Raw genomic sequence first — 23,468 nt, 5'->3', positions numbered from 1 at the left:
CCGATTCAAAGCAGTCCTGTAGGCGCTCCTGTGCTTCCGTTGTCCATACCTTCTCTGTCCTCACTACTGGGGCTGCAGTCTTCAGGCTCTGCCTATACTCAGGGAGTAGAAGTACAGCCAAGTGATCAGACTTCCCGAAGTGAGGGCATGGAATAGCACGGCAGGTATTCTTAATGGTGTAACAATGGTCCTGTGTGTTGTTTCCTCTGCTATTGATATTAGACTTCATGTTGATAAATCCTCATGGGTGGTAATGAGCAAACAAGAGGAATCTGCAGATGCTGGAAATTCAAGCAACACACACAAAACGCTGGTGGAATGCAGCAGGCCAGGCAGCATCTACAGGAAGAAGTACAGTCGATGTTTCGGGCCGAGACCCTTCATCAGGACTAACTGAAAGAAGAGACAGTAAGAGATTTGAAAGTGGGAGGGGGAGGGAGAGATCCGAAATGATAGGAGAGACAGGAGGGGGAGGGATGAAGCTAAGAGCTGGAAAGTTGATTGGCAAAGGGGATACAAGGCTGGAGAAAGGAGAGGATCATGGGTCAGGAGGCCAAGGGAGAAAGAAAGGGGGAGGGGAGCACCAGAGGAAGATGGAAAATAGGCAAGGAGTTATTGTGAGAGGGACAGAGAGAGAAAGAGGGAAAAAAGGAATAAATAAATAAATAAATAAATAAATAAATAAATAAGGGATGGGGTCAGAAGGGGAGGAGGGGCATTAAAGAAGTGAGAGAAGTGAATGTTCAGGCCATCAGGTTGGAGGCTACCCAGATGGAATATAAGGTGTTGTTCCTCCAACCTGAATGTGGCTTCATCTTGACAGTAGAGGAGGCCATGGATAGACATATCAGAATGGGAATGGGACGCAGAGTTAAAATGTGTGGACATTGGGAGATCCTACTTTCTCTGGCGGACAGAGCCTAGGTGTTTAGCAAAATGGTCTCCCAGCCTGCGTCAGGTCTCACTAATATATAGAAGGCCATACCAGGAGCACCGGACGCGATATGTCACACCAGCCAGCTCACAGGTGAAGTGTCGCCTCACCTGGAAGAACTGTCTGGGGCCCTGAATGGTGGTGAGGGAGGAAGTGTAAGGGCATGTGTAGCACTTGTTCCGCTTACAGGATAAGTACCAGGAGGGAGATTGGTGGAAAGGGATGGGGGGGATGAATGGACAAGCGAGTTGTATAGGGAGCGATCCCTGTGGAAAGCAGAAGGGGGGGAGGGAAAGATGTGCTTGGTGGTGGGATCCTGTTGGAGGTGGGGTAGTGCACTGCTGACCAAATCGGGGGAGGTAATCATTAGTAATAAACATTGGTGCACATGCTATTTAATTGAACTAGAATTTCTGAAGTTAGATTGATTTGTTTTTATATACATTATTGTTAAAGATATACAGTAACCATATAACAATTATAGCACGGAAACAGGCTATCTCGGCCCTTCTAGCCCGTGCCGAACTCTTACTCTCACCTAATCCCACCGACCTGCACTCAGCCCATAACTCTCCATGCCTTTGCTGTCCATATATCTATCCAATTTAACTTTAAACAACGACATCGAACCTGCCTCAACCACTTCTGCTGGAAGCTCGTTCCACACAACTCCCACTCTCTGAGTAAAGAAGTTCCCCCTCATGTTACCCCTAAACTTTTGCCTTTTGCCTTTTAACTCTTAACTCATGTTCTCTTGTTTGCATCTCCCCCACTCTCATGGAAAAAGCCTATCGACGTCAACTCTATCTATCCCCGTCATAATTTTAAATACCTCTATCAAGACGCCCTGAACCTTCTACGTTCCAAAGAATAAAGACCTAACTTGTTCAACCTTTTCTCTGTAACTTAGGTGATGAAACTCAGGTAACATTGTAGTAAATCTTCTCTCTACTCTCTCTATTTTGTTGACATCTTTCCTATAATTCGGAGACCAAAACTGTACACAATACTCTAAATTTGGCCTCATCAATGCCTTGCACAATTTCAACATTACATCCCAACTCCTATACTCAATGCTCTGATTTATAAAGGCTAGCATACCAAAAGCTTTCTTCACCACCCTATCCACATGAGATTCCACCTTCAGGGAACTATGCACCATTATTCCTAGATCCCTCTGTTCTACTGCATTCTTCAATGCCCTACCATGTACCATGTATGTCCCATTTTGATAAGTCCTACCAAAATGTAGCACCTCACATTTATCAGCATTAGACTCCATCTCCCACCTTTCAGCCCACTCTTCTAACTGGCCGAAATCTCCCTGCAAGCTTTGAAAACCTACTTCATTATCCACAACTCCACCTATCTTAGTAGTATCATCTGCATACTTACTAATCCAATTTACCACCCCATCATCCAGATCATTAATGTATATGACAAAGAACATTGGACCCAGTACAGATCCCTGAGGCACACCACTAGTCACCGTCCTCCAATCCGACACACAGTTATCCACCACTACTCTCTGGCGTCTCCCATCCAACCACTGCTGAATCGATTTTACTACTTTAATATTAATACCTAACGATTGAACCTTCCTAACTCACCTTCCATGTTAACCTTGTCAAAGGTGTTACTGAAGTCCATATAGACAACATCCACCAGTTTACCCTTGTCAACTTTCCTTGTAACCTCTTCAAAAAATTCAATAAAATTTGTCAAACATGACCTTCCACTCACAAATCGATGTTGACTGTTCCTAATCAGACCCTGTCTATCCAGATAATTATATATACCATCTCCAAGAATACTTTCCATCAATTTACCCACCACTGACGTCAAATTCACAGGCCGATAATTGCCAGGTTTACTCTTAGAACCCTTTTTAAACAATGGAACAACATGAGCAATACGCCAATCCTCCGGCACCATCCCCGTTTCTAATGACATTTGAAATATTTCTGTCAGAGCCCCTGCTATTTCCACAGTAACTTCCCTCAAGGTCTTTGGGAATATCCTGTCAGGACCCGGATACTTATCCACTTTTATATTCCTTAAAAGCGCCAATACTTCCTCTTCTTTAATCATCATAGTTACCGTAACTTCCCTACCTGTTTCCCTTATCTTACACAATTCAATATTCTTCTCCTTAGTGAATACCGAAGATAAGAAATTGTTCAGAATCTCCTCCACCTCTTTTGGCTCCACACATAGCTGTCCACTCTGATTCTCTAAGGGACCAATTTTATCCCTCACTATCCTTTTGCTATTAATATAACTGTAGTAACCCTTGGGATTTATTTTTCCCTTACTTGCCAAAGCAACCTTATATCTTCTTTTACCTTTTCTAATTTCTTTCTTAAGATTCTTTTTGCATTCTTTATATTCTTCGTGCATCTCATTTACTCCATGGTGCCTATATTTATTGTAGATATCTCTCTTTTTCCGAACCAAGCTTCCAATATCTCTTGAAAACCATTGCTCTCTCAAACCTTTAACCTTTCCTTTCAACCTAACAGGAACATAAAGATTCTGAACCCTCAAAATTTCGCCTTTAAATGACCTCCATTTCTCTGTTACATCCTTCCCATAAAACAAATTATCCCAATCCACTCCTTTTAAATCCTTTCGCATCTCCTCAAAGTTAGCCTTCCTCCAATCAAAAATTTCAATCCTAGGTCCAGTCCTATCCTTCTCCATAATTACACTGAAACTAATGGTATTGTGATCACTGGACCTGAAGTGCTCCCCAACACATACCTTCATTACCTGCCCTGTCTCATTCCCTAACAGGAGATCCAACACTGCCCCTTCTTTAGTTGGTACCTCTATGCATTGCTCCAAAAAACTATCTTGCACACATTTGACAAACTCCAAACCATCCAGCCCTTTTACAGAATGGGCTTCCCAGTCCATGTGTGGAAAATTAAATTCTCCCACAATCACAAGCTTGTGCTTACTACAAATATCTGCTATCTCCTTACAAATTTGCTCCTCCAATTCTCGCTCCCCATTTGTTGGTCTATAATACACCCCCATAAGTGTTACTACACCTTTCCCATTCCTCAATTCCACCCAAATAGCCTCCCTAGATGAGCCCTCTAATCTACCCTGCCAGAGCACCGCTGTAATATTTTCTCTGACAAGCAATGCAACACCTCCCCCTCTTGTCCCTCCGATTCTATCACACCTGAAGCAATTAAATCCAGGAATATTTGGTTGCCAGTCACACCCCTCCTGTAACCGTGTTTCACTCATAGCTACCACATCATCCTTCCAGTATCAATCCATGCTTTAAGCTCATCCACCTTTCGTATAGTGCTCCTAGCATTAAAATAAATGTATTTAAGAAATTTTCCACCTCTTACTCTCTGTTTATCACTAACGGTGCAAACAACTTTACTATTTTCTTTTTCTTCTCCCCTATATCTGTTCCTACATTCTAGTTCCCCTCCCCTCCTTGTATCTAGTTTAAATCCACCGGAGCCTCTCTAGCAAACCTACCTGCAAGAATATTTGTCCCCCTCCAGTTCAGATGTAAACCGTCCCACTGGAACAGGTCCCATCTTCCCTGAAAAACTGCCCAATTATCTATAAATCTGAAGCCCTCCCTCCTGCACCATGTCTTCAGCCACGTGTTGATCTGCGCTATCTTACTATTTCTAAACCCGCCTGCACATGGCACTGGTAGATCTTCTGGGTTTCATGACATAGTGTTTGTGTAATCTGTATTCAATACACACAAATGCTATGTTCAATGAATGGGAAATTGTGTACTCACTTTGTAAATTTTGACGAAGTATTGTCGTTATGAGTGAGTTATAATGATAATTAGTAGTAGAATGCTTTAACTGGATCCATCATTACTTCATTAACATGTGCTCTGCAATGAAGCATAACAAAAATGAAACCTTCATCTTTATTCATTTTTTCAACTTTTGACTAATCATTGCTCGACATACTTCTCTTTCAAGTGTATCTGCATCTTCTCAGATCTTGACTCTGGAAATCCCAGTGGTACTCAACAGACAATTTCTTGATTCCTGCACTGCATAGTGATGATACTGCTTTTCTTCTTTTTTTCAAATAATGTAGCCAGGGAATAAAAACCTACAGGTCCTGCATTTTGAATTTTTGCTCATTAATCAGGGTTCTAAAGATTAGAGTGATTTATTAGAACAAAGCCTTCATTCTTCATGCAGTTTTCTGCACTTTAATCAAGGCTTTTAGCCTAATACTTTCCTTTCCCAAGCATATCCACTATACCCATCTCATTCTGTTTACAGCTACCATTCTATAGATTTAAGTATGCCCACAGAAATGAAATTTTCAGGGTTGTATGTGGTGACATGTTTATACCCTGATAATAAATTTTACTTTACTTTTCACTGTGCTTCAATAGGAATGGGAAGCCATCTGTCATCACTATGAAAATTGTAAATCCTGTTTCTTAATCATTTCCTGCTCAAAATTAAAATATAATTTAACTATTTCCTATTGGAAAAGTGCAATTTCTTGTAGGGTGTTTAGGGTTTTTGGATGTAGATAATAGATATTAATAATAAATTTTAAAAATTTCCCTTGAGGAATATTAGTAGCATTCAGATATTTTATACAATTTTTGTTATGAGTTATTTAAGAACATTTTTTTGATTTGCTGAAAGTAGGAAGATAGATTTTGAGAGCCTCTTGTTAGATATACAGTCATTTTCTCGTTATGTTGCTGAAATCACTTCCTTGGTAAATTTTAAAGAAGTTACTTTTAAAAGTTTGGAAATCGAACTTAGGCTCCTACTTAATTTAACATTATGAATTAACAATTTTAGAGCCTCTCTGAAGATCTGCAAACAAGTGGAATTACTAAAAACTCTAATTGTGGTTTACTTAGCTCAGCAAACTACCAAAATGCACAGCATATAATTTGTAGTTAATATTCCCATGATATTTTTGCACAAATTCCACTGATTTAGGTCAATTTGCAATGAAAAGAATCAATGCACTTCAGCTGTCTTTACCAAAATGAATGGTAGAATTTAGCAAAAGCACTATTCTTTTTATTGAGAGATTTTAGAATGCTCCTTAAGTATTTTTGAGTGCAAGATCCATTCACGTAACGATAAAAGCTGATTGTGGTTTTTGATAATTAATTATCCCATCCTTATTTTCAGGAATTCATCCGAGCAGTGTCTTAGGTTGACAACTTCATCAATGACCTTCCTTCCATTTGAAGTTTATAAGTGGAGATATTTGTTAATGATAGCATAAAGTTCAGTTTCATGTGTACCTTTTCAACAAAATAAATGAACCATGCCTTCATGCAGAAAAATCTGTGCAGTATTCAGATGTGAGCTCATAAGACCATAAGATATAGTAAGCAGAATTGGGCCATACGGTTCATTGCGTCTGCTTGGCCATCTCATCATGGCTGATTCGTTTTTCCTCTCAGCTCCAAATCTCCTGCCTTCTCCCCTGACCAATCAAGAATCTACTAACCTCTGCCTTAATTATATGTAAATGACAAGTGTTACGTACCCCGTAACTGGGTTGCCAAACCAGCAAGAATGGACCACTTAGTTGGAGTCTGGATTACTGGAACTAAGAAAGTTTTATTAAAGAAATAAGTAACACAGTACTCTAATCGTAAGGATAAATGCAACAGGTTAGCAATGATAAAACACACATGTACACAGAACTAGGATAATAGGAATCAATCAAGCTCTATCGCAGTCTAGGGGTACAATGATCAGTCTCAAGTGACGCAGAGTTCAGTTCAGCTTAGTACAGTTCGCAGTAATCGCTGTTGTGCCGTTGGAGAGAGAGAGAGCGAATACAAATTTCGATTCAAACAGACCTTTGATGTTTCTCGCAGTTAGCTTTCGGGCGAGCCCTTTTAATGTCTTCTGAGGTCACTGACTGTGACCCCTCCGTTCCGGATACAATCGTTCTTCCGCGGTGAACCTGACACCCAGGCAAGGGCGGACACACACACCAGGTTCCCGCCGATCGTACCTTTTCACCCTGTGCGTCTATGGTCTGTCCCGCAACCAGACCTCCAAACTCCCACGAACTTGTGGGGGCACACCGCTTTTCCAGGGTCTCGTTATCTCGTGATCTCATGGTGTCTGTCGTGCCTTAGCGAACCTGTTCCTTTTATCCCCCTGCTGGGGTATCGCCTGTCCATCAAACTTCAAACAGTTCAGGTTCAAAGCAACCGGTCTGTCAATACTCGGAACTGTGTCTCTTTTCGTTAATCTCTTCTCTCCTCTCTCATTAACATTTTGAACGCTTCTCCATTTGTCTCTCTTATCTCTCTCATCAGCATCAATCTTCTGATAACTTGGTTTTTCGTCACATAAGTAAGATTGGTAGCATAAAATACCGGGCAATGACAATATCCACAAGACAGAATCGGTATTCTATGGCTTTGCCATTGCTGAATTTCCCTCCTGTCAATATCCAGTGTGTGTGTGTGTGTGTGTGTGTGTGTGTGTGTGTGTGGGGGAGGGGGGGGAGTGCATGTATCTTTGACTGGATACCCAACTAGGGCACCCATGTCAACAAGTGAAGGTCAGAGCTGGGTATCCTGAACTATCTACATATTTTGAGCCAGCTATAAGGCACAGATCAACAGTGTGATGGAATTCTTCCACTTTCTTGGTTCAGCGCAAATGACTTTTGTACCATCCTGGACAAAACAGCCGTACTTAATTAAAACCCATGTTCATTCTTTCCACCACTGACACAGTTTGTGGCATCTGCAAAACTTGACCAGGCTAATCTGTCAGCACCAACCAAACCTGTGAACTACAACACCAAGGAGAATAAGACCAAGGTACACCTACGAAGACCATAATCTGCAGTTTCCTCTTCCAAGTCACAAAGCAGCTTGATGTAGAAATCTGTTGTCAGTCGCTCATCATCTCTGGATCTAAATCTTATGACTTCAATCACCGTGGCATTGTGTGATACCTTAAGATTAAGAATTGTGCGGTTTCACAAAGTTAACGTACCACTGCAGTCTTGGGGCAGTAAATGATGGCCTGGTGATACACAGATGCCGACAAATTAAAAGGAAGAAGGATACACTAACATATGGAGGCCCCAGACTTGAAATCTTTTGTGCCTAATCTGGAATGCCATATCTGGAAAATCATAGGTACACAAGCAACTCATGAGAACCAGGTTGTTGCGTTTTGTAACTTCAAAACATAAAACTAATAGAAGGAAAGACATGGAACCCGGAGATGTGTGTATACATTGTTTTTACTCTAGTGAGGTAAGGACTTATGACATGGTAGCATGATGACATACGTTGTTCATGCACTTTTACATATAATCTGTAATGAATTATGTAAACAACAAAGAATGCTTAACCAATCTCTCTCTGTCTCTCTCTCTCTTTCTCTGTCTCTCTATCTCTCTCTCTCTCTCTCTCTGTATATATATATATATCTCTAGTCACCTAAAACACTGTGTGTCCGACAGAGTGATCAGCAGCACTGGGGCTCCACAGGGGACTGTCTTGTCTGCCTTTCTCTTCACCATTTACACCTTGGATTTCAACTACTGCACAGTGTCTTATCATCTTCAGAAGTTTTCGGATGACTCTGCCATAGTTGGATGCATCAGCAAGGGAGATGAGGTTGAGTACAGGGCTACGGTAGGAAACTTTGTCACATGGTGTGAGCAGAATTATCTGCAGCTTAATGTGAAAAAGACTAAGGAGCTGGTGGTAGACCTGAGGAGAGCTAAGGTACCAGTGACCCCTGTTTCCATCCAGGGGGTCAGTGTGGACATGGTGGAGGATTACAAATACCTGGGGATATGAATTGACAACAAACTGGACTGGTCAAAGAACACCGAGGCTGTCTACAAGAAGGGTCAGAGCCGTCTCTATTTACTGAGGAGACTGAGGTCCTATAACATCTGCCAGACGATGCTGAGGATGTTCTCCGAGTCTGTGGTGGCCAGTGCTATCATGTTTGCTGTTGTGTGCTGGGACAGCAGGCTGAGGGTAGCAGACACCAACAGAATCAACAAACTCATTCGTAAGGCCAGTTTTGTTGTGGGGATGGAACTGGGCTCTCTGACGCTGGTGTCTGAAAAGAGGATGCTGTCTAAGTTGCATGCCATCTTGGTCAATGTCTCCCATCCACTACATAATGTACTGGGTGGGCACAGGAGTACATTCAGCCAGAGACTCATTCCACTGAGATGCAGCACAGAGCGTCACAGGAAGTCATTCCTGCCTGTGGCCATCAAACTTTACAACTCCTCCCTTGGAGGGTCAGACACCCTGAGTCAATAGGCTGGTCCTGGACTTATTTCATAATTTACTGGCATAATTTACACATTACTATTTAACTATTTATGGTTCTATTACGATGTATTATTCATGGTGCAACTGTAATGAAAACCAATTTCCCCTGGGATCAATAAAGTATGACTATGACTAAATACAGTGTTGTGCAACAGTCTAAGTACTGTGTGTGTGTGTGTGTGTGTGTGTGTGTGTGTGTGTGTGCATATATATGTATGTATATATACATCTACACATATACTCACAGTATATGTGTATTTACACAGTATATTATATAATAGAACTACTATATAGCTATCCACAGCATATTAACTTTTAAATTGTCCCATTCAGGCCTAAAGATTTATTTGCTGTGGAGGATTTCTTACTCTTGTGGAATAATGTCTTTCCTGACAATGGGGTGGAAGTCTCTCTGCTTGGCAGGTGAGACCTGTGGCTGTGAAACAACCTTAGGTTCTAGGGCCTCTGTGGCGATTGCAGGAGTTGACTTTGGGACTGCAGAAAGTGGTTCTGATAGCACTGAACACCCTACTTCTCTAGCAATTGACTGAACAATTTTCTCAACTGACCAATGTGTCATCTTCAGAAAACGTCAGACACCATCTCCACTGTGCAGGAGAGTATATTTAGAGTGGTTCTGGATCTTTCCAGGTACCCATTTTTGATCATCTCTATAGTCCCTCGCCAGGACTGTTCGTCCAGGAGCGAAACATTGAACCTCCTTGTTTGAAAAGCCCTCAATTTCTCTCAGTTGTTTGTTCTGCGTACTCCTCCTGAAATTGGGCTTGAGGAGATCCAAGTGTAGGTGGAAGGGATGACCGAGGAATAGCACAGCTGGTGAGTTGTTAGTTGCGGAGTGTGCTGTATTGCGATATGCAAGGAGAAAGTTGGTCAAATTCTGATTCACTGCCAGTGTAATATGTTCTGCTGACATTCTTGCAGTTCATTCTTTAGACTCTGAACAAACCTTCCTGCCAAGACATTTGTAGCTGGGCGGTATGGTGTAGATGTAATATGTCTTAATCCATTCATTTTCAGCAATGACTGAAACTTTTCCACAGTGGACGGTAGTCCATTGTCACTAACTAAGTGTTCTGGAACACCAGTTTTGGAGAAGGGGTTTCTCAACAGAACAACAGTATGCGAGTCTATAGATGAGGCTATCATGAACACTTCTGGCCACGTTGTAGCTGAATGTTTGGTCTCTTCTTCCATCTCCATCTGAAGTGTTTCCTTCTAGAGAGGTTTGCAAAGATATCCACTACTTCCAAGAAATTTGTGTCTGGCAAAATCCACATGAATCCTCTGCCAGGGCAATTCAGGCAATTCTCAGGAATGGAGAGGTGCTGCTCTTGGCACCTTCTGGATGCGTTGGCATCCTGAACAGTGCATGGGAAGCTGCTCAATCTGCTGATCTATTCCAGGGTACCAGACAAAGCTTCCAGCCGATGCCTTCATTTTGACCACGCCTAGATGACTGGCATGCAGATCTCCCAACACTTTAGCTCTCAGCTTGGATGGTACAACCACTGTGAATCACCAAATAAGGCAACACCCATCAAGGGCAAGTTAATCCTGGCGCTGGTAAAAATGGGGAACTACTGCACATTCAAGCCACGTTGGGTGGCCATATAGACCTGAGACAGTGTTGTTGTTTTCTGATTTCCCTCTTGGATCATCTCTGCCATAATAAGGAATCTTTGGATGTGTACTAGGGAGAATATGTCAAGAGGAGTATCCTCTTTTGTAAATTTTCCAGGTGTTTCCTTTTCCAAGGGGAAATGGGAGACTTCATCAGCATGTCCATGATTAGTTGTCCTCTTGAATTCAATCTTGTATCTGTGTCCTCCAAGAAACAGAGTCCATCTCTGCATTTGTGCTGCTGCTGTCAGTGCAACACCTTTCTGTGGATTGAAAATGGACACTAGTGGTTGATGATCAGTAATGACAATAAACTTTATACAAATACTGGTTGAAACGTTTTACATCCCAAACCAGACTCACAGCCTCCCTGTCAATCTTTGCTTAATTTTTCTCTGCAGCAGTAAAGGAACGTGATACAAGGCTATGGGACGTTCACTTCCATCACTCATAACATATGGCATGACTGCATCTATACCATAAGGCGAGGCGTCACAGGCAAGCTTCACTGGATGGCGTGGATCATAATGTGTGAGTACGGTTTCTGATGTCACCATTTCCTTTACCTTTTGGAAAGCCACCTCGCACTGCTTTGTCCATTGCCATTTCTTCCTGATCTGTAGTAATGAGCTTAAGGGGTAAAGCACAGTAGCCAGGTTTGGCAGGAACCCATTATAGTAATTGACACATCCTTTGGCTTGGGGGGATGCACCACTGCTTGAATGTTCTCAGCACACTTGTGTGTCAGTAGTGTGACTACAGTAAGTGATGCTTGGTTTAAAGCAGCGGTTCCCAACCTGGGGTCCCCAGATCCCTCAGTTAATGGTAATGTGCCATCCAGGTAATACTGAGTGCCTGGACATCCTTGTAACACCTGTCCCATAGCTTTCTGCCAGATGCAGATGCTTCTCCAAAAATAAGCTTATTTTTTAACAATAAAGCCCTTTGTGAGTGTTTACACTTTGGAATCTTCTTCTATCTCCATCTGAAGTGTTTCCCTCCAGAGAGGGTTGCAAAGATATCCTCTAGCCTGGGGAGAGTGTATTGATCTACTTTCAGTACTGGGTTGATGGTGACCTTAAAGCCACCAACAGACCCATTCTTCTTGGCTATTGGGGCCACTGGTGTTGCCCATGAGCTCTACTCAACCTGAAAAGAATTATTACAGCCTCTGTGAAATCTAGCTCACTGGCTACTTTATCACAGATGGCATAAGGAACCAGATGAACTTTGTAAAAGGGTCCATTCACCTAGCACCCTACCAGCCTCCATGTCCAGCACCTAATTCTCCGCAACTTCTGCCATCTCCAACGGGATCCCATCAGCAAGCACATCTTCCCCCCCCCCCCCCACTTCCTGCTTTCTTCAGAGATCGCTCCCTACATGACTCCCTTGTCCATTCATCCCTCCCCACTGATCTCCCTCCTGACAAGTGCGACACTTGTCCTTGCACCTCCTCCCTCAATATTATTCAGGGCCCCAAGCAGTCCCTCCAGGTGAGCTAACACTTCACCTGTGAGTCAGTTGAAATCATATACTATATCCAGTGCTCCCGGTGTGGCCTCCTGTTTATTGGTGAGATTCAACATAGATTGGGAAACCACTTTGCCAAGCACCTATGCTCCATCCGCCAAACAAAGTGAGATCTTCCAATTGGCCACCCATTTTAATTCCACTTCCTATTCCCATTCCGATATGTCTATCCACTGTTGTGATGAGGCCATACTTAGGTTGGAGGAACAACACCTTATATTCCATATGGGTAGCCTCCAACCTGATGGCATGAACATCGATTTCTGGAACTTCCAGTAATGCCCCCTCCACTCACCTTCACCATTTCCCCATTCCCTTTTCCCTCTCTCACCTTATCTCCTTGCCCATCCATCACCTCCCTCTGATGCTCCACCCTGTTTTTCTTTCTTCCATGACCTTTCGTCCTCTTCTATAAGCCCTGTATCTCCTTCACCTATCAACTTCTTAGCTCTTTACTTCATCCCTCCCCCTTCAGATTTCACCTATCACCTTGTGTTCCTCTTTCCCCTCCCCTACCTTTTAAATCCACTCCTCAGCTTTTTATCTCCAGTCCTGCTGAAGGGTCTCAGCCTGAAACATCGACTGCACTATTTTCCATGGATGCTGCCTGGCCTACTGAATTCCCCAGCATTTTGTGTGTGTGGCCTGGGCTTTGTAAAATTTGGGTGTGGCATTTTCATTTAACACTATTTTACCTTTGATATGTTTGAGTTTTCCACTGCCATTCCTGAACACTGCTGTGGCGTTATCCAATACGTTAATTTGCTTTCAGTTGAGTCTTTTGCAGGGGATGCGGCATACAAATAGTGGTTGAATCTCCAATCAAGTTGTAGTTATCTCAGCCACTCATACCCCCACGATAGTGACCCCCCCCCGTTTTTCCCACATATAAGCCATTGTAGCTTGTTAGTTGTTGTTTCTCACTGTTACAAATGTTATTTTCACAGGTATTATCTTTTCTCCAGTATAAATTTTTAACTGGATATCTGCAGGCTTTAGTTTAGTATATTTGAAATGCTGTTCAAATTCGTTTTGTGAATGACTGAAACAGCCGAGCCAGTGTCCATTTCAATTTTAATTAATTTGCTGTTCACTTCACTCTCGGTGTGCAAACCATGTTGTTTGTCTTTTGTTAGATTTCATGTTGTAAGTCTCAAAGCTACCAAATCCTGTGTCACTATCAGATTTTGCATCAACAGCATGCAGAGTAGTGTTCTTTTTGAAGCAGCAGCTTGACAGTTTATCTTTTTCTTTTCCCTGTGCAGTTCGTTTATTTTTGTCTGCTCAAAACGTTCTTTGTATGTGTCCTGTTCTGTTTAATTTTCTGCAAGTTTTGCCTTTAAACCTGCATGGGCCTGGTGTATGTGAGCCCCTGCCACAACAGTAACACAATTCGTTTGGCCAGGCTGGTTTTTGTTAAGACATTGCAATTTTGTTCACTTTCACTTTCATTCCTAAATGCACCTTTGTCTTCGGTTTCTATTAATACTGTGATTTCAACTGCTGTTTGAATAAGAGTTGTGCTTCAATTAGGAGCCAATTTTGAATGTTCTCTTGTAAGATTCCACAAACTAAACAATCTCTCAGTGCATCATTAAGCCCATTAGTGAACTGACAATCTTGAACAATCTCTTCAATTCAGCCATGTACGTTGAAATGGATTCCACTTTTTGACTCTGCTTATAAACCTAAAATATTCAGCAATCAACAATAGTTTTGTTTCTTAATGTTCCTGCGTTACTTTCACAGTATCAGCAAAGCTCATTTTGGCTGTTCAGTTGGAGCAGTCAAACTTCTAAGCAAACTGTATGTCTTTCCACCTATAGTACTCAGTAACTCTCGCACTCACTTTTTATTGGCTTTTTTTTTTGCTTCAAAATACACCTGAATCATTCAGTACACAATGTGCAATTACCTATTGTGCAATCAAATGTGTCTATCTTTCTAATGTAGCCCGCTATTTCTGCCTTTATTATTATTACTATTATTATCATTATCACCCAGTACTCACTGTTTATGAACCCATGAATTTCATCCATTTCCTGCCTTTTTATTAACTGGACTGTCTTGCTGCACTTTTTTTTAAAACTCGAATGTTTCACTCTCTCCCCTTGGGAATTTAAAAAAAAGTCTTGTTGCTCTTCAATATCATCTCATGATCGTTTTATAACTCACTCATTGCCACTGTCATGTTTTGTAACCCAATGCCATGCCGTAGCCCAATAACACCTTGACTACCCCATGCTAGTTCCACATATCAACGTTGACTGTGGCACCACAACAACTTCTTCCAAAATGAATTCATAATTTTACCTTTTGCCACAAGCTTCTCCTGCAATGACAGACCTGTTCTATTTTATGTGATACCATGAGCAACCTTGATAAAAGTGCTGTTCCTTACACTAAATATGCATTTGTCTGGTTTAACACAGCTTTCGTGATACTGAAGAATTTCTTGGTACATTTGTTTTGGAAATGCCATCAGTATTTCTGAATGACCAGTAAAACCAGGTGGTAGTCAGCAACAATGTAGTATCTGAGTAAAAATCAGCAGGTCAATGTTTACAGTCGAAATAAGGTGAAACTAATCAACACTCATTAAAGACCAAATTCATGACAACTTGTATTGACTGCCAATTTCTATTTAAATTCAATCAGAAAATTACTGTGCAAACTAAAATCAAATGGAAAATGTTAAGAATAGTTAGCAATTGAGACAATATTTGTTGTTTCAGGCTAATGACTTTCCATTGGTTGCTTTAGTATTTAGGGAGGGTTGGGACTTCCAGATTCCAGATTAGATTAGATTCAACCTTATTGTCATTGTGCCAAGTACAGATACAAAGCCAATGAAATGCATTTAGCGTCTGACCAGAAATGCAAAGAACAGTGTTATTTACAAAATAACTGCGAATAAAAAAAGTGCTACAGCACACAAATATAAAAGTACTGAGACAGTACAATACGGATGTTAAGTAACTTAAGTAAAGTTAAGTTTAAGAAAATTTCCCATATCTTTATTTCTGTCAGACAATATCTCTGAAAATAATGTAACAACTGTGGTGTTTCCATTCTTTCACCTTTTAATTATTAAGGTTTTAGTTATTTAAATTAAATGGGTTTTCTGCAAAGGAAAGCCTATAATGCAAGAAAAGATGTGTTTTATATGAGCACGCAGTGAAGTGCTAGCAACTATTTTAATTTTCAATGTCTTCAAACCAAAATTGTGCCAGATAGGACCCTTAGTACACTATTCTTTTACTGGGTTCTGACAGTCTGGTCAGGTGGTGCTTCTGCCGATCAGGTATGAAGGAAGTAAGCAATTAGAATCCTGTGATTGATGTTCAGAAGAATGGTCAGTAAAACCCAGTTATAGATATTCAAAGATATTTATAGATATGTGGCATGGCATACAGATTATTACAGACTTTAAACCACCTAGTACTGTGCCCCCTTCCAGCTCTGCTTCCCTCCCTGATGAGCTCAATTACTTCTATGCTCGCTTTGACCGAGGGAACAAGGAAGTCACCCTCAAAGCGGATCTCTCACCCGGTGAATTGCCTCTCTCACTTCCCACCTCTGATGTTTGCGCCACCCTGAGTAGGGTGACTATACGGAAGGCAGCTGGCTGTGTGCTTAGAGTCTGTGCAGGGCAGTTGGCCTGGATCTTCAGGGAGGTTTTTAATCTGTCCCTGGCCCAGGCTGTTGTCCCCACAAGCTTCAAGATCGCCACCATCGTGCCAGTGCTGAAGCATTCCACTGCCACGGGCCTGAATGACTTCCGCCCAGCTGCACTCACCCCCATCATTACAAAGTACTTTGAGAGACTGGTTTTATCACATCTGAAATCCTGTCTGCCCACTACTCTGGACCCCCATCAATTTGCCTATCACACCATCAGGTCTACAGAGGACGCCATCTCCACGTCAATTCATTCTGCCCTGATCCACCTGAACAGCCCCAACTCTTACGTCAGAATGCTGTTCATTGACTTTAGTTCGGCATTCAATACTGTGATCCCCTCCAAGCTGATCACCAAACTTCACCAGCTTGGTATCAGCTCATCCCTCTGCAATTGGACCTTGGACTTTCTGACTAACAGACCCCAATCTGTTAAGTTAGACAACCTCTCCTCCTCCACTCTCATCCTGAACACCAGTGTGCCTCAAGGCTGTGTGCTGAGCCCTCTTCTGTACTCCCTTTTCACCTATGACTGCGTTCCTGTACATGGTTCTAACTCCATAATCAAGTTTGCAGACGACACCACGGTGGTTGGTCTGATCAAAGGGGATGACAAGAAGGCCTACAGGGACGAGGTCCAGCACCTGGCCACGTGGTGTGCTGATAACAACCTGGCCTTTTAACACCCAGAAGACCAAGGAAATCATTGCGGACTTCAGGTATGCTAGGAGCCATACTCATGTCCCCATCTACATCAACGGAGCTGTCGTGGAGCGTGTATCAAGCTTCGAATTCCTTGGTGTCCACATTTCCGATGATCTCACCTGGTCCCTGAACTCCTCCATCTTGATCAAAAAGGCGCAATAGTGCCTTTATTTCTTGCGGAGCGTCAAGAAAGCTCATCTCTGTCCCAGAATACTGACGGACTTTTACCATTGTACCATTGAGAGCATACTCACAACTGCATTTTAGTGTGGTATGACAATTGTCCCGTATCAGACCGCAAAGCACTCCAGCGGATGGTGAAAACTGGCTAGTGGATTATCGGCACCCAGTTGTCCACCATTGAGAACATCTGCCATAAACGCTGCCTGGGCAGGGCGAAAAGCATTTTTAAGGATGCATCTTACCCGAACTATGGACTTTTTACTCTCCTCCCATCCAGTAGGCACTACAGGAGCCTAGCAGGCTCAGGAAGAGCTTCTTCACTGAGGTTGTGACCCCGCTGAGCCTCACATCACAGCGCTAAGCAGTATTGCACCCATATTGTACTGTCTCAGTACTTTCATATTTGTGTGCTGTAGCACTTACTTTTTATTCACAGTTATTTTGTAAATAACACTGTTCTTTGCATTTCATTGGCTTTGTATCTGTACTCCGCACAATGACAATGAAGTTGAATCTAATCTAATCTAAAAACTCACAGGACTAATAAGTACAGGCTACTATAGTGACTTAGAAGACTACAACAAATACATATAAAAGCAGTAGGCTATACTTGGGAAGCAGAAACAATGAAAGATGGTCGGACTGTCCCAGGTGGGGGAGGGTAGTGGCTTTGTAAGCATCAGCCACATTTGTGTGGACATTTTATTTCCCCTTGTGGTGCATGATACATTTTGGTAAAATCTTGGAACCACGGTACGTAGGTTACAATGATTAAAGTCCCCAGCAACAATAAAGGCTCCATCTGGTTGCAATGTCTGCAGCTTGCTAATAGCAGCACTGAGGTCTTTCATGGCTACTTTAGCATTAGCATCTGGTGGAACATAAACTACGACAGCAATGATGCATGTAAACTCTTATGGTTGATAAAAAGGTCTGCACTTAATAATCAGGTATCCCAGATCAGCAGAGCAATAAGTGTCAGCAATGGTAGAGTTAGTACACCATGATCGATTCACATAGATGCATAAACAACCTCCTCTACTTTAACCTGTTGCTGTTGCAACTCTGTCAGCCCTGAAGACCGTGTGCCCTTCCAGTTCCCCCACATTGTTTAGGATGATTCTTCATACCCCACTGTTTGTGGATGATTCTTCCCTCCTGGTTAGATACAACTGGTTGAAGAGCGTTAATACACTGTTAATATATCTGGTTATGTTGAACAATGATAAGGATGCCCAGATGAGGAAACACATTCATATAAATGAAATGATGCATGAAATTGCTGCTTGTGTTTTTATATTAAGCACTTGAAACTAGCAACTTCTCGTCTTTATATTTTCTCACTTTGTACATCTTGAGTGGCCATGTTTTTCAGTCTTAAGAGTGGCAAGATGCACCAAGGCTTCTGATAATGCATCCTGAAGATGGGCTGGAAAGAGTATCCATGAAAACATTTCTCTTTCTTGGATATGAAAGTCTCTGCTTCATGCATTTGCTGTTGGTTCGAACAAGAAAGGATCCTTCTTTTTGAAAACTTAAAATTGCGATCAGAAATTATTTCTTTTGAGATTGGCTTTCTCACTGTAGAGAAAGGAAATTATTTTCAAAATGCAGAGGACTTAAAAATGTATCTAATTTGGCACTTAAATGCTTTAATCTAGTACACATCTTTAGAGGTTTCATACTTTAAAAGAGATATAAAATTTAGGCCATGTCTGTAAACCACGCGACCTCCCACATTCTTTCATGATAGTATTCAAAGAAGAGCAGAGGGGTTCCTCCAGTGTCCTAGCAAGTGTTTCTACTGTGAGGCTGCTTTGAATCTGCTTTCCTTCAAAAACTATCCAGCAGGGCAGATCCATAATTCCTTGAGCATGGTGTTACAGGTAGATAGGGTGGTAAAGAGAGCTTTTCATACAACGGCCTCATCAACGTCTAAAACAACTTGTATGTAACATTCAAACTTCTGCACTCAATACTATGATTTATAAGGCAAAATTTGGAGTATTGTGTGCAATTCTGGTCACCTACCTACAGGAAATGTATCAACAAGCTTGAAAAAGTACAAAGAAAATTTACAAGGATGTTGCCAGGACTTGAGGAACTGAGTTTTAGAGAAAGGTTGTGATTTTATTTCATGGAGTGTAGGAGATCAGGGGAGATTTGATAGAGGTATACAAAATTGAGAGATACAGATAGGGTAAATGCAAGCAGGTTTTTGCCTTTGAAGGTGGGTGAGACTAGAAGTAGAAGTCATAGGTTAAGGGTGAAAGGTGAAATAATTAAGAGGGAACTACTTCACTCAGAGGGTATTGTGAGTGTGGAACAAGCTGCCATGAAAAGTGGTGGAGGCAGGTTTGATTGCAACACTTAAGAGAAGTTTGGATAGATACATGGATGGGCGAGGAACATTAAATCCACATCAATGTCTTCTACTTCTAGACACTTCAATCACCAAAACATTTAATTGACTCAGCGGATTTTCCTGATGCTTTTCCTTTCCTAAAATCCTGGAGCACTTGAATAAGAGGTGGAAATAGTCGAAGAGTACTGGCTAGTATTTTGTGCACAATTAGCAATACCAACAAATTGATTATCTTGCCAATTATTGCCGCTTGTAGCCTTTGCATGAGAAGCTCATGAGCTGACAGTAAGAAGGTGCATTACAACCATGGATCAAAGTATCCTTACATAGTTTGCAAACCAATTAAGCATAGTTTAGGCCAAGTCAAATACTGAGATGCCTCTGGTGGTTTTCTTGTTTTTACATTTCTCTAGAAACCAACTAAATCATTGCACTGAGGTGTTTGTCACATATTGGCTAAAATCCTGGAGTAATTTAAGCAGGGAATCTCAGGGAATGGCAGCTTTGGGGTGCCAGAAGGGATAGAAGGAACTCAAAATTAAAAACACGTGAAACTGAAAGACAAAGCAGATAGGGTTTTTTTAAAAGGCTTTGCAGAGAACATGTTGATTAACAGATGAGGGGTGAAAAGGACTCAGTATGGAAGAAGATAGAGGTAGCAGAGTTTCAGGTGAGCTGAAGAATTAACTGCAGTAAATGTAAATGTAATGCTTACCCATGTTGTTTCCTATCTTTACCGTTTCTTTTACATAAATTGATCTAGTTGATCAATTCTATTAACTCATCTTTGGTGCCATTTTTTGAGACCAATTTTTGCGCAGAAAGTTTGAGATGATATTAAGTTCATCTTCTGATATAAAAAAATGATATTAGTCAAGTAAGAACTGAAAGTGGAAATGTATCAGTTAGTAATAAACTGCTTGTACTGACAAGATTTTGCCGGCAGCAGTCAAAAAAGCTAATTTGTTCAGCAGCTAGTACAAGCTACTTTTTTTTAATTGTTTCATCCCTGTACACTACTCATTCTATAAATACATTATTTTTAGTTTGTTTTGTCAATTGAACAATTGCAGCTTGAAATTCTTCCATCATCAGATTTATAAAGCATGGATAAAAGGTTTTCAAATGCATTGCAATTTTCTTCAGAAGGAATATTAACAATAGTTTTTTTTTACCAAAAGTCGTGTGTGTTTGGTTCCTTTGCTCCAACATAAGACTTTGTATCTAACTACAAATTTAAAACAGCCAATCATTTCTGAAAATTGGGGAAAACAGATTAATGATGTTTCTTTTTGTCCGAGGACAGTTATGGGACTACTATAGGATTAGTATGAAAGAGTACTTGGTGGTCAGTGTGGATCCAGTGGATGGAAGGGCTAGTTTCTGTGTTCTGACTCTGACCCCAGGCAACCCGACAGGACAATTTATTATCGGATGGGATGCCAACTAATCTGGACTTCATCTAAAGAATGAAAGGGTTGTTGTTGGGGCTGAGGTTATCAAACCCCTGCAGATTTGCAGCTTGAGTTGCTGCCTCTTAGGTCTTGTGACTTGGGTTCAGTACTGACCTTAGGTGCTGTTTGTGTGGAGTTTGCATGCTCTCTCTCTGGTCATGTGGATTTCCTTAGAGTACTCCATTTTCTTTCCACATCCCAGAAAAGTTTTGGGTTTGTAGTTTGACTGGCCACTATAAAATACCAGTTGTATGTAAATGAGCGTTGAATCTAGTGGATAGGGCACTTCCCGTTTCTACCTCCTACCCAAGATCCACAAACCTGCATGTCCTGGCCGACCTATTGTCTCAGCTTGCTCCTGCCCCACCGAACTCGTTTCTGCATACCTCGACACGGTTTTATCCCCCCTTGTTCAATCCCTTCCTACCTATGTTCGTGACACTTCTCACGCTCTTAAACTTTTCGATGATTTTAAGTTCCCTGGCCCCCACCGCTTTATTTTCACCATGGATGTCCAGTCCCTATATACTTCCATCCCCCATCAGGAAGGTCTCAAAGGTCTACGCTTCTTTTTGGATTCCAGACCTAATCAATTCCCCTTTACCACTACTCTGCTCCGTCTAGCGGAATTAGTCCTTACTCTTAATAATTTCTCCTTTGGCTCCTCCCACTTCCTCCAAACTAAAGGTGTAGCTATGGGCACCCGTATGGGTCCTAGCTATGCCTGCCATTTTGTTGGCTTTGTGGAACAATCTATGTTCCGTGCCTATTCTGGTATCTGTCCCCCACTTTTCCTTCACTACATCGACGACTGCATTGGCACTGCTTCCTGCACGTATGCAGAGCTCGTTGACTTTATTAACTTTGCCTCCAACTTTCACCCTGCCCTCGAGTTTACCTGGTCCATTTCCGACACCTCCCTCCCCTTTCTAGATCTTTCTGTCTCTGTCTCTGGAGACAGCTTATCCACTGATGTCTACTATAAGCCTACTCTCACAGCTATCTGGACTATTCCTCTTCTCACCCTGCCTCTTGCAAAAACGCCATCCCCTTCTCGCAATTCCTCCGTCTCCGCCGCATCTGCTCTCAGGATGAGGCTTTTCATTCTAGGATGAGGGAGATGTCTTCCTTTTTTAAAGAAAGGGGCTTCCCTTTCTCCACTATCAACTCTGCTCTTAAACGCATCTCCCCCATTTCACGTACATCTGCTCTCACTCCATCCTCCCGCCACCCCACTAGGAATAAGGTTCCCCTGGTCCTCACCTACCACCCCACCAACCTCCGGGTCCAACATATTATTCTCCGTAACTTCCGCCACCTCCAACGGGATCCCACCACTAAGCACATCTTTCCCTCCCCCCTTCTCTCTGCATTCGGCAGGGATCGCTCCCTACGCAACTCCCTTGTCCATTCATCCCCCCCATCCTTCCCCACTGATCTCCCTCCTGGCACTTATCCATGTAAGCGGAACAAGTGCTACACATGCCCTTACATTTCCTCCCTTACCACCATTCAGGGCCCCAAACAGTCCTTCCAGGTGAGGCAACACTTCACCTGTGAGTCGGCTGGGGTGATATACTGCGTCCGGTGCTCCCGATGTGGCCTTTTATATATTGGCGAGACCCGACGCAGTCTGGGAGACTGCTTTGCTGAACACCTACGCTCTGTCCGCCAGAGAAAGCAGGATCTCCCAGTGGCCACACATTTTGGTTCCACATCCCATTCCCATTCTGACATGTCTATCCACGGCCTCCTCTACTGTAAAGATGAAGCCACACTCAGGTTGGAGGAACAACACCTTATATTCCGTCTGGGTAGCCTCCAATCTGATGGCATGAACATCGACTTCTCTAACTTCTGCTAATGCCCCACCTCCCCCTCGTACCCCATCTGTTACTTATTTTTATACACACATTCTTTCTCTCACTCTCCTTTTTTTCCCTCTGTCCCTCTGAATATACCCCTTGCCCATCCTCTGGGTCCCCCCGCCCCTTGTCTTTCTTCCCGGACCTCCTGTCCCATGATCCTCTCGTATCCCTTTTGCCAATCACCCGTCCAGCTCTCGGCTCTATCCCTCCCCCTCCTGTCTTCTCCTATCATTTTGGATCTCCCCCTCCCCCTCCAACTTTCAAATCCCTTACTCACTCTTCCTTCAGTTAGTCCTGACGAAGGGTCTCGGCCTGAAATGTCGACTGCACCTCTTCCTAGAGATGCTGCCTGGCCTGCTGCGTTCACCAGCAACTTTTATGTGTGTTGGTTGAATCTAGCGGGACTGATGGGTAGGTGGGGAAAATAGCTTGCAGAGAAAATAAGTGAGGAATGGGCTGTAATAAAATTGATGGGTTGAAAGGCCTTGTGTGTCATAAGGGAATATGGAAAAAGGAATGAGACTCCTAATTTTAACATCTGTATTGAAAATACTGTTCTGAGGTGAATGAATTTTGCTATTAGAATTTGCTAGGGAGTAAATTAAACTGAATGTTGATCAGAATCATAAACTTCCTAAACCATTCAAACCATCTTCAGGTACAGATGCCGAATTAATGGCATTAATTTTGTTTCTGCCATGCAGGGACAACAGTGCAATGTTAACTATGGACTGAATATATAAAAACGCATATTAAGAGCCAAGGCTGAGCTCTTAGTGCT

General features: G+C 42.2%; 1 long non-coding RNA gene across 2 annotated transcripts in view; it reads left to right on the top strand.

Moving 5' to 3' along the window:
• The window catches only part of LOC134336734 (uncharacterized), a 445,998-nt gene that overhangs the window by 221,309 nt on the left and 201,221 nt on the right, over positions 1-23,468 (top strand). For both annotated transcript variants that reach the window (XR_010015870.1, XR_010015871.1), the window contains exon 5: positions 11,300-11,429. This is a non-coding gene — a long non-coding RNA (uncharacterized LOC134336734). The remainder of the gene's footprint in view (positions 1-11,299; positions 11,430-23,468) is intronic.

The sequence above is a fragment of the Mobula hypostoma genome, chromosome 23, assembly GCF_963921235.1.
Source record: "Mobula hypostoma chromosome 23, sMobHyp1.1, whole genome shotgun sequence".
Lineage (NCBI taxonomy): Eukaryota > Metazoa > Chordata > Chondrichthyes > Myliobatiformes > Myliobatidae > Mobula > Mobula hypostoma.
Note: the sequence above shows the minus strand (reverse complement) of the source record. Positions and strands in the feature narration are given on the sequence as shown.